This window comes from Neophocaena asiaeorientalis, unplaced genomic scaffold, assembly GCF_003031525.2.
Source record: "Neophocaena asiaeorientalis asiaeorientalis breed wild unplaced genomic scaffold, Neophocaena_asiaeorientalis_V1.1 scaffold204, whole genome shotgun sequence".
Lineage (NCBI taxonomy): Eukaryota > Metazoa > Chordata > Mammalia > Artiodactyla > Phocoenidae > Neophocaena > Neophocaena asiaeorientalis.
In genome coordinates this window covers 3,565,541-3,576,839 of record NW_020173922.1, presented here as the reverse complement: position 1 = coordinate 3,576,839, position 11,299 = coordinate 3,565,541, and the positions used below count along the sequence as shown (strand labels likewise).

General features: G+C 45.3%; 1 non-coding gene across 1 annotated transcript; it reads left to right on the top strand.

The window, feature by feature from the left end:
- The first annotated feature begins 10,592 nt into the window (after positions 1–10,592).
- Positions 10,593–10,664, top strand: TRNAC-GCA (transfer RNA cysteine (anticodon GCA)). Its single transcript has one exon. It is a non-coding gene; the product is annotated as a tRNA-Cys (tRNA).
- Positions 10,665–11,299: the final 635 nt, after the last annotated feature.

Sequence of the window (11,299 nt, the reverse complement as noted above, 5' to 3'; positions counted from 1 at the left end):
GTATTCTGCTCCCTGCCCTGGAACAGTGGTGAGTGATGGTGCTGGCTCTGCCTCCAATTGTGGGCTGAATTCTGGGTGGGGCTGCTTCTGGGAGACTCGCTATTCAAGCTCTGAACTCCAGGATGGAAACCAGAGCTCTGGGTCTGTAGCTCAGACTCTGAGGGACCTTGGACCAGGCATGGAATCAGAGACAGTCAGTGTCTTAGTCAAGGGTCTTTTGGCTGCAAGTAACAGAAACATTGGAATTACTTAGTAAAAAGGGAATGTCATGCAACTGAATCCCAGGAAGTTCAGCTGGGCCCTTGCCAGGGATAGGACTGGAAAGTCAGGAACCAGTCTTGAGCCCTGTCTGTTGAAGACCGAGACATCTTGGGCCATCTACTTCATTCTTTCTGTAGACCTACTTCCTTTGCATGACCTTCCAGGGCCAGCATTTTCAACTAAATGACCTCCCATCCCAATTCCAAATTCATGGAAAGTCTGATTGTCTGTGCACAGGTTCTAGATTGGCTTTCCTGGGTTAAGGGTCCATCCCAGGCTTATCAGCTGGGTAAAAGAAACATAGATCCACGTGCTACTAAAGTAATTACAGGGCCCCAGGCCTGTTAGTGGAGGGCAGTTCTCAGAGAAGGCAGTGTGTCTCAGCAGGACTCCAAGAGCATAGACTCTTGGCAGGGAATTAAGGTAGATCTTAATCACCCAAGGTCCAGCTTTGCTTCTTTTGTGGCTTCCTTCCTGGTCTAAGAGTGTCTTCTCTGAGCTTTCTTCTTGGATGCCCTCAGGGATAGGAATGTAGGAACATAGGCCCTGTTGTGGCTCCTTTGGGTCTGAGAACCATCCGGAGAGCTAGATGGAGGTTCTTTATGGCTGTAGAAGGAGGCTTTGCTGCTGTGGGGCTTGCTAGATTTCTGGTCCCAACAGTTGAAGAGTAAGGCAAAGTGAAGGGGATCAGAATATGCCACTCCAAAATATGCCACTTTGGCATAAGGATTATTTTTACCTGAAGGCAATTAAGAACCAACAGGAAGAGTTCTATGCCCTCACCTTACGTGCCTGAAGGGGCATAAATGGAGATGAGGAGTCAACACCAAAATAAGTTTGCATAGACAGACCTTACTAAAATAGCCCTTATCTTCCATTAGTTTTCCCCATATATTTCCTAGTCACTTCTGCACAATTTATTGTTCCTTGGGGCCCAAACCCTCTATCCTTTGTTAAAAGGGTATATAAGGCCCCTAATCTAACCCCAAGTCCTATATGAGTTTCACTTCTTTTCTGTAAACTCGCATGCAGGTAAATATTAATAAAAATTGTGCCTTATCTCCTGTTAATATGTTTTGTGTTAGCTTAATTCACAGGCCTCCAGTTACTGACCCTAAGAGGGTAGAAGAAAAGGGTTGTTCTCCCCAACAAAAGCACAGCCACTTCCTTGGCTGATAACCCTCCATCTTTGCCTCTATAGCCCCTCTTACCAACAGTCATAGGCTCTCACTCTCATTTCCTCTCATGGAATCTTGGGTTCTCAGAAATTCCAGTCTCTTTTCAGCATCTTTGCTTCTCTCAGGAGGATGCCTATTCACATGGGAGACTTGGTCCAATAAAATTCCACCCTCAGGTGCTGAGCTGGTTAGGGCTTATCTGACATACTGTGAGAGTTGTGGGGGTGAAGGAGACAATAATAATAACTAACATTTATTAAGAGTTTAATGTGTGCCAAGCACCAGGCTAATGGCTTAAAGAGCATTGTCTCATTTACTTTTTAGAAGTATCCTCTTTTATTTTCCTTGTTTTACAAGGGGATATAGCAAAGCTAAGCAGCTTGTCCAAGGTTACAGGGCTAACAAGTGGCTGATCTAGGAATCAAACCTCAACCTCCCTGACTCCCAGGAGCAATTTTTGATCCACGTCACGTCTGTCCAGTGTTGGGGTGAGACGCCACTGCCTAAATTTCAGCAGAGGCCGTGATGAGAAGCATGGGGTCAGAGAGCTCTTTTAAGCTACGAGCATGACTTCCTAGAAGAGAAGGTTTTTTTTTTTTTTTTCTTTTGCGGTACGTGGGCCTGTCACTGTTGTGGCCTCTCCCGTTGTTGCGGAGCACAGCCTCCGGACGCACGGGCTCAGCGGCCATAGCTCATGGGCCTAGCTGCTCTGCAGCATGTGGGATCTTCCCGGACCAGGGCACGAACCCGTGTCCCCTGCATCGGCAGGCGGACTCTCAACCACTGCGCCACCAGGGAAGCCCCAAAGAGAAGGTATTTGGACTGGACCTGGCATGAGTAGGGTTTATCAGGCAGAAATTTGGGGAAGGGCACCCCAAAAATCAGAATGGGCAAATGCAGACTAGAAAGGGCAGGGAGTGCTGGGAGGATGACAAGTAGTCTGCTGTGACTGAAGTTCTTTGAGGGGAGGTGTTGTCAGGTCTTCCTGTCACTCAACTCCCTACCACACTGTCCAGGGGGAGAGTTCTCCTCTGGGGACACACCTAACTGCAGAGCTACTGTTGTGAAAGCCAGGCCCTGTGGATCAGGCAGGAGTCCTGGGAAACTTGTGTGCAGAATTCTGGCTTGGCATGCTTGGCGTCCCTGGCCATGGGGAGCTCCGTGGCCTCTGGACCCCTTGGTGACGTCCCAGGGTGCAGAGATCAGTGTGTGGGTGAGAGGATGAAGTGAGTCTGTGTCTGGCCTGGAACAGTGACAAGCAGGAAGGGATAGCCTATCCCCCACAGAGGGATACCAGCAAATAGCTGCTCCCTCCCTCCCCGCCCCCATGCTGATTTACCAGTTGCTGTGGTCAACTGAAGTGTCAGGGCGTTCATTCCAAGAGTCCGGTCTTCCCAGACTTTGGTTGGCTTTGGGTTTCCCGTGGAGACTCCTTCCTGCTGCACCTACTGTGGACTGGGTATGGCAGGCAGTAGGTTGGCGTAGAAATGAAGACAAGTTTTGTGGTGGAGATAAACAAATAATAGAGACATCATTTTTTGAGTACTTGATATGTGTTGAACATTGCACTGAGAGCTTTGCATGTGTATCCTTTTTAAAGCTGAGTTGCCTCATGGGCTTGTCTCCTCATGGTATCATCTGGCATCCATAATATTTGAAAAAAATTTTTAATAACTATTGCACAGTCTTTTGAAAAAAGTACACATCAAAACTTGAAATCCTCTTTCCCCGTCTGTCTCCCTGTATTGTATACACAAAGCAACCATCTCCACAGAATCTCTTCTCACAACATGATCTTCAGAGGAGAGATTTACACCATGAATATATATAGTTAATATTTTTTCTTTGTCTCACATGCGTAAGTAATCCAATTTAAACTTCCTCACGGCCCTCTGAGGGCATACACTATTATCCCCATTTTACAGATGGAGAAACAGATGTCCAGAAATGAATTATTGCCCAACGTCACACAGCTAATCACTGGCAAGTGTTTTTGAAGCAGGATTTGTGCTTGTTGTGAAAGTGCATGTGATCTAGGGTCTGTGAGACTCCTGAGGAAGAGGCAGTTAATTCATTGTGGGGTGCTTCACGGAGGAGGCAGTGTTTGAGTAGAAACCTCAAGGGACAAAGAGAAGCTCAACAGATAGAAATGGGCATAGAAGTGTTTCTTAGGAAGGGAGGAAAGCCTGAGAGATGAGCGTATTATATTGTGGGATATCAGAAGAGAGGCAATCTCATTTCTCCACGTCTCATGGCTCCCTCTCAGTGGTGGTGGGCCTGGCATTTAAGAGACTTGCCTCATTCCCCAACTTTGCCCCAGGCAGAGTCTGCCTGTGCCCTTTAAGAGCCTCCATCACAAAGCCTCCTTGTGTCTTCTGAAAGAGACCATCTAATTCAGGCTGGTTGCCTACCCTCCGCTCCCCTCCCGCACATAGGAGAAGAGAGGGAGATGTGGTGAAGGAGCCCAGAAATGAACCCCCTCTTAGGCCAAATCAAATACACTTAATTCTTCAGGAATTACATGCCAGGAGTGTTTTAGGGAACGCAGCTCTCTAGCTGTTCAATGGAAGCATGTTGTAGTGAAAAGAGCACAATGGAAAGTAGATTCAGCCTTTGCATCTCAGCAAAACTACTTATCAGCTGGATGAATTCAAGCAAATTGCTTGATCTTGCCAAGATTCAGTCTCTTGATCTAAAAAATCATGGGCCCTATTGCCAAAAAGCTGTGTCTGGTAGGTTTGTAAGAGAGGGAGAAGAAATGGCTGTCTGGGGATATACTGATCTAATATTTACTTCAGTGTTGGGTGTCAGGGACTTGTTAAATCCAGTTTTCTCCTGCAGGAAGTGGACAGTATGCGATCTCAGGAGCTTGAGGTGGGAAGGTGACTCCCAGCAAGTAGAAGGAAAGAGAGGAGGTGCTAGATGAAGCATGGACAGAGACGTTTCTCTTGTTGCCATGCTGGAACAATTCTGTGAACCTCTCCCAGCCTCAGTTTCCTCACTTTCAAATGCCAATTCAACTTAATGAATATTGGCCAGACACTTACATTGCTATTTCATCTGTTTAATTTTTTTTAATTAATTAATTTATTTTTGGCTGTATTGGGTCTTCTTTGCTGCCCGTGGGCTTTCTCTAGTTGTGGCAAGTGAGGGATACACTTTGTTGCAGTGTGCGGGCTTCTCATTGCAGTGGCCTGTCTTGTTGCGGAGCATGGGCTCTAGAGCGCAGGCTTAGCAGTTGTGGCACATGGGCTTAGCTGCTCTGTGGCATGTGGGATCTTCCTGGACCAGGGCTTGAACCCGTGTCCCCTGCATTGGCAGGCGATTCTTAACCACTGTGCCACCAGGGAAGTACCATCTGTTTAATTTTTAAATGTATTTTTTTCATATTCTCCTTCAGCCCAGAAGAGATTTCAGGTAGCTTATAAAAAATACACAATACAACAAAATGAAAATAAAGGCACAGAAACCAAGGGGAAGAGAGAACAGTGAATGACAGCCGGATCATTTCAGTAATCTGTAATGCATGTGAGCATGTCCTGCCCAGATGAATACCATTGCCACAAAACCCCTAGTATATCATGCTTGCAGGTAGTAGGGCTTGGAAAATGTATCTTAGAGCTAAAGGTAACACTTCTGTTTTACAAATGAAACTGAAGTTAAGTCCTGCTCTGTTTCCAGCATATAATGTGCATGTACCTGAATGAGGGATAGGGAGGAGAAACCCTTTGTAAATTATACAGAGTACAAAGTTTGGGTCTCCTGTGTTTGGCAAGAGACCACAGGCAGCTGCCTCTGCTTCCTCGGCTGCCGGGACCACTTGATTGAAATGGCCAACCAGGAGAGGGGAGGCAGAAGAGGATAGACGGAAATTAGCATTTCAATAAGTTATCCTGCCACCAGAATTGATTGAGTGCTTGTTATGTGTCAGCTAGTCTGCTCAGCACTTCGCCTTTACTATATTTCATATTTAGTGTAGTCTAAATTACATGTTGGAGGGTAGGTAGCCTAGGAGTTAAGGGCACAAGCTTGGGTAGGAGGGGTGGGAGTCCTGCCTCCCTCACTCACTTGCTACAATCCTTGGTTATCGCCTATGTTCATTCACCTGTGAACCCCAATTTATCTGCTTCCTGGGTCGTGGTAGCGAATCAGTAAGCTAAAGCATGTTAAGTGTGTGGCCCAATGTTAGCACACAGTAAACAACAACATAAACAACAGCATACGTTTTTGAGTGATAAGGGCGGCTGGGGCATCCTACCCTGAAACACTATCCCCCCCCACCTACCCACCCCCATAGCAGGTCTCCCCGTTTAGTTCGAGTGAAACCCGGCGCGGGTTCTGCCCCGGCGCGGGCTCCGCGGTGGGGAAGCCGCAGGCGGCGTACGGAGGAGGCGCGCCGCCTAATGCAGTTGTCAGTTAATTAGAGGAGAAGGTTATGTCATTAACGGCGGGATCGAAGCAAAGGGAATTAAGAGGCTCTGGCAGCGCTGTTGCCACGCTCTCTGCGCGGGCCGCAGGCCGAATTCAACAAAAATTCGATACGCATTAGCGCACTATCAGCGGCTGCCCGGGACGCGGGGCCGCCGAGCGCGGGAGCTGATGCGCCTAGGTTGGGCGGCCCCGCGAGGGACGCGGTGCCTTGCTGTGAAGGGCCTACGCCGCCGGGAGCCCCTGCGAATGGTGGGGGGATGCCGGACGTGGGATGCGGGATGTCCTCTCAGGCGAGTTTTGTGGCCTGACCCTGGGGAGGCTGGGGGCACGGTGGCTGGCTCCTCACCAGGCCCCCTCCCACTGACTTTAGTCACAAGGAAGCCAAGTTGACCTTCCCAAACTAGGCCAGGCCACGATGTAACCCACCCTTCCAGTACTGACTTCTTCATGGCCTTTATCACAGTGTCATTTCATGGTGGTCTGTACAACTTTCTTATCATGTCTTTCCCCCAACCAGACTGTAAACTGCAGGAGGGCAGGGACTGTGTGAGTCTGCCTTGTTTATCTGCACTCACAGAGCCTGGCACATGGTAGGTGCTTAGTAAATATCAGTATTTGCAGACAGAATTAATCTCCTCAGCAACCCAGTGAGTTGGTAGAGTAAGGAAATTGAGGCTCAAAGAAATAAAGTGACAGGCCCAAGATCACACCAGTTTCCGCCAAAGAAACCCCAAGCTCTTTCCTTAAGCAAATCACCTCATCTGTCTGAATCTTGTTTTCCTGTCTGGGGAAAATAAGTTAGAGCTGCCTCCAAACTATGTGCCAGGGACTGTGCACTTCTTTTAGATTTGCTCCTTTAATTCTCACAACAACACTGAAAGACAGAAATTGTTTTATAAAGGTGGAATTTGATACTAGCAAGAACTGGGTCCATCATTTGCCTGTTTGCCCTCATATCCATTGCTCCCCTTATGATACTCCGTGTCACAAATGGGTTCCCCTGACCCCTCTACCCCAAACCCACCTCCCAGCAGGCAACATTTCCCAGGCTTCCTTGTCGCTGAATTTTGTTTGGGTTTGGCCAATGGGAGCCACTGGCTCGAGATTAGGGGACAGGAGGAAACAGGGGACCCTCAGCCTTGGCAGCTTCTGGGCTCCATCTCCCTTACTTTGGACTCCAGACCAGGGATGGTAGCAGTTTCCTGCTCTTGCTAATCTCTGGGTCACCTCACTTTCCCCTGTTTGGCTTCTCGGTTCTTCCATTACCTGAGTGGCCACAGTATTAAATTCCCTCTGTTTGGAGGGGGTAGGAGGGGAATATAGGAGACGTAACAGGTAATAATAAAGTTCTTTTTATTTTCTAAATAAATAAATAAATAAATAAATCTCCCCTGTTTGAAATACTAAGAGTGAGTTCACTTTCCTGATTACTCTAAGAGCTGATTGGAATCCAGATCTGTCTGACTACAGAAGTGCACTTATTTTTTTTTACAGAAGATGATAGTGGGGCAAAACAGTAAAAGTGATAACCATTTAACCACCCTGCCCAGAGAGCTCTTCCCAGGTCCCTTTTGTGAGAGAAATTAGTTTTAGAGATGATGATCCACTCATAAAGCCTATTCATAATTTATTATGTTTAAGAAATTCTGCTTTCCATAGCTAAAATATTCTTTATACCTGTAAATGAAGACATTAATAACATCTAGTTACCAGAGTTGTTTTGATGATTAAATGAACTAATGTATGCCAAACCCTTGGTATGTGGTAAATGTTCAATGATAGCTTCAAAACCTGGTTAATTTTTAGTACCTTCAGTTTTCTCAGCTTGCTGATCCTGGAGTGTGGAGGACAGCTGCTCTTTCATTCCGTCGAATTCTTCTTATCACATTGTAGATTCACCTTGCCCATTGGACCAGTGAGTGAGAAGTAGTAATCAGACGGCTGGCCTGGCAGCTACAATCCACAGATGTGTGCAGTGAATGTTAGATCTGAGTGAATGCTTCTAAATCAATTGGACCTCCCTAGAGACATGGCTGGCAATGAATGAGAGTATGAGATGCTTTTGACACACACATGCAGCATCTGATTTGAGTGAAAATGTCTGCTCAACAGTCCCGAGGGCAGTTTTCTCCTGATTGATTTGCAACTTTTGATCTCAATGGAAAAGAAGCCAAATGTAAAGGAGGTAGTTTTCTCAGTGAACAAGAAATCTTGTTGTGCTTTCCTTTCTGAACTTGGGGGGTGGGGGAGAAGTACCATTTCCTATTACCGGCAAAGGGGCTACAGAGACCAAACTTTGCTAGAGAAGGGTGTTTAAAGGTGGGGGTGGGAGTTGGGGAGAGGAGCTTCTTAACCCACACAACTCCCAATGACTCGGGAGAACCAGGAGACCAGAAACTGCCCTTGATGCAATCCAGTTGCAGACAGCAGATTAGGTCTTCAGCTACCACAGTCTAGAGCCTGGGGCTGGGAGTCCCACCTGTGCCCTTGGACATTTTCGCTCAAATCAGATGCTGGATGCGTGTGTCAAAAGCACCTCACACTCTCATTCATTGCCAGCCAAGTCTCTAGGGCGGTCCAATTGATTTAGAAGCATTTGCTCACATCTAACATTCGATGTACACATCTTCTGTGGATTGTAGCTGCCAAGTCAGCTGTCTGATTACTACTTCTCACTCACTGGTCCAATGGGCAAGGTGAATCTACAATGTGATAAGAAGAATTTGAGGCACTTCATTTGAGCTTGCCCTGACTACTGCACAGGTTGCTAGGGACTCATATGAGTCATTGATGTAAATGCAATTTAAAGAAGTTTGTAGACCTTACAAATATATTTGAGGTTATGGTTTTAAGCTAGAACAGTAGCTAAAAAACTGCTTTTTACTGTAATAGCATAAGTCTCCTACTCCTAGAAGTTAAGAGTACAGGATTTGGAGTCAAATAGACCCAGGTTCCAATCCTAGCTCACCGTGACGTGACTACTTCTCACTTAATCTTGCTGAGCCTCAGATTTCTCATCTGTAAGACAGGAATGATAATGCCTATCTGGAAGGGTTGTGAAGGTTAAATAAGATACTAAGGTGAGAGCTTAAGAAATGGTAGCCATGTTAGAATTGTTCACAAATTTATCTGCCAACTAATATTTTGGAACAAAATAGGGAGTCTGGTCAACTAGGTCATTATAGTCTTCAGAACTCTCTAGTATTCATACTTTGGTTTGTCATCTATGGTCCACTTCTCTAGGAACTGTTCCCAATCATAGTTCTTGCCAAATAGCTAGACCTGGGCAGCCATGTTTGTGCCATATGACCCTGTTCCCTTGGCCATTTGTTGGTTAGACCACAAGTGAACACTTAACCTAAGCTAGACAAATCAGATTCCTCTTTTGGGAACTGAAGCAGTCAATTGTGGGGCGTCATGTAGACTCCAGAACAAGTACAGCTGATGGATGAGCTGAGGAAACTGATACGGAGAAGTACAGAGACATATACAAAGAAGAAGCCATTTAGCTTTAGTCTATGTGAAAATGATGGAAATGGACTTGTTCCTGATGATTTTTTCAGTTCCATAAGGCCTAGCCATGCTAATTTCCTGTCCTTGAAGTCTATGCAGTCTACACACCCAACCATTAGTACTCACCTTTTCTTAACACTAGCACGAGTGCCTCTCTCCTCCTTGCAGCCCAAAGAGACTATTCTAGGATATGGGCAATGTTGTCCGTTTATAAGGTAAAACACACTTCTTTAAAAACTTGATTGGTTTTCTTACAAATGAGCTTATATACTCAAAACACACCCATACCTCAGTTAACTAGTAAGCACAAATCAGTAAAACCAGTTATGAATCAAATTATCAACAAACTAGTTGAGAAACTTTTTTCCCTCATGTTTTCTTGAATATTTTGTCATTATATGGAAAGGCTCAAAATGTTTGATTTGCAACAGCACCTGGAAGTTCTCAAAAAAATTGTATTATATGATCATGTAGTTTCTAAAGGGATTTTTTTTTTTACATCTTTATTGGAGTATAATTGCTTTACAATGGTGTGTTAGTTTCTGCTTTGTAACATAGTGAATCAGTTATACATATACATATGTTCCCATATCTCTTCCCTCTTGCGTCTCCCTCCCTCCCACCCTCCCTATCCCACCCCTCTAGGTGGTCACAAACCACCGAGCTGATCTCCCTGTGCTATGTGGCTGCTTCCCACTAGCTATCTATTTTACGTTTGGTAGTGTATATATGTCCATGCCACTCTCTCACTTTGTCTAAAGGGATATTGAGGACCTAAGGATGGGTGGGGTTAGAGGACTTACACTGAGCTAATTAAAGAAACAGGGAAGGCAATTCCCTCGCGGTCCAGTCATTAGGACTTCACACTTTCACTGCTAAGGGCCTGGGTTCAATCCCTGGTTGGGGAACTAAGCCGCATGGTGTGGCCAAAAAAAAAAAAAAAAAAAGAAAATTGTAAAAAAAAATAAACAGGGAAAAGCTATCTGAGAGTATATAATTATAAATGTCTATTATCCCCATCAGTAAAGTGGGGATAATAATGTACCCACTTCATATCATTGATCCAAGTATTAAATGAAGTAGTGAATGCAAATTCTTTGCCTGCTGCCTGGCATACAGATTAAAATCCATAAATGTTTTATTAGCTACAATGATTATGAAAATGTGACAAAAGTTGGTGCTGGAGCCAGATTTTAAAGGAAAATGAGAGGAGGTATAGCTCAGTGGTAGAGCATTTGACTGCAGATCAAGAGGTCCCCTGTTCAAATCCAGGTGCCCCCTTGTCTACTTTTCTGGGCTTCACTGGTGGTTCAGTGGTTAAGAATCCGCCTGCCAATGCAGGGGACATAGGTTCGAGTCCTGGTCCAGGAAGATCCCACATGCCACGGAGCAACTAAGCCCGTGTGCCACAACTACTGAGCCCATGCGCCTAGAGCCTGTGCTCCGCAACAAGAGAAGCCACCACAATGAGAAGCCTGTGCACTGCAATGAAGAGTAGCCTCTGCTCGCTGCAACTATAGAAAGCCCACGTGCAGCAGCAAAGACCCAAAGCAGCCATAAATAAATAAATAAAATTTATTTTTTAAAAAAGGAAAATGCTCCAAAATTAAATTAAAATTAAAGTAAATGTTCTGCTATCTACTCAGTAGCTTTGTGAGGGTAGGTACTGGGTCTTGATTGCTGTAGTTTTCATAGAACTTAGTGCCTATTCGACAAGTAATTTTTGGATAATTACTGAGCCCTCAGTATGGTCATCACAGACTGAAAAGGAGTTTGAAAGCTTTGGAAAGTAAAATGGTGATTTTGAAGAGGATTCTAATTCTGGGGTAGAAGTATTGAAAAGTAGGTAGATGAGAAGGGTGGAGAGGAGGTGTTCATGGACTTAGAAGGTCAACATGAACACCCACAAATTCTTA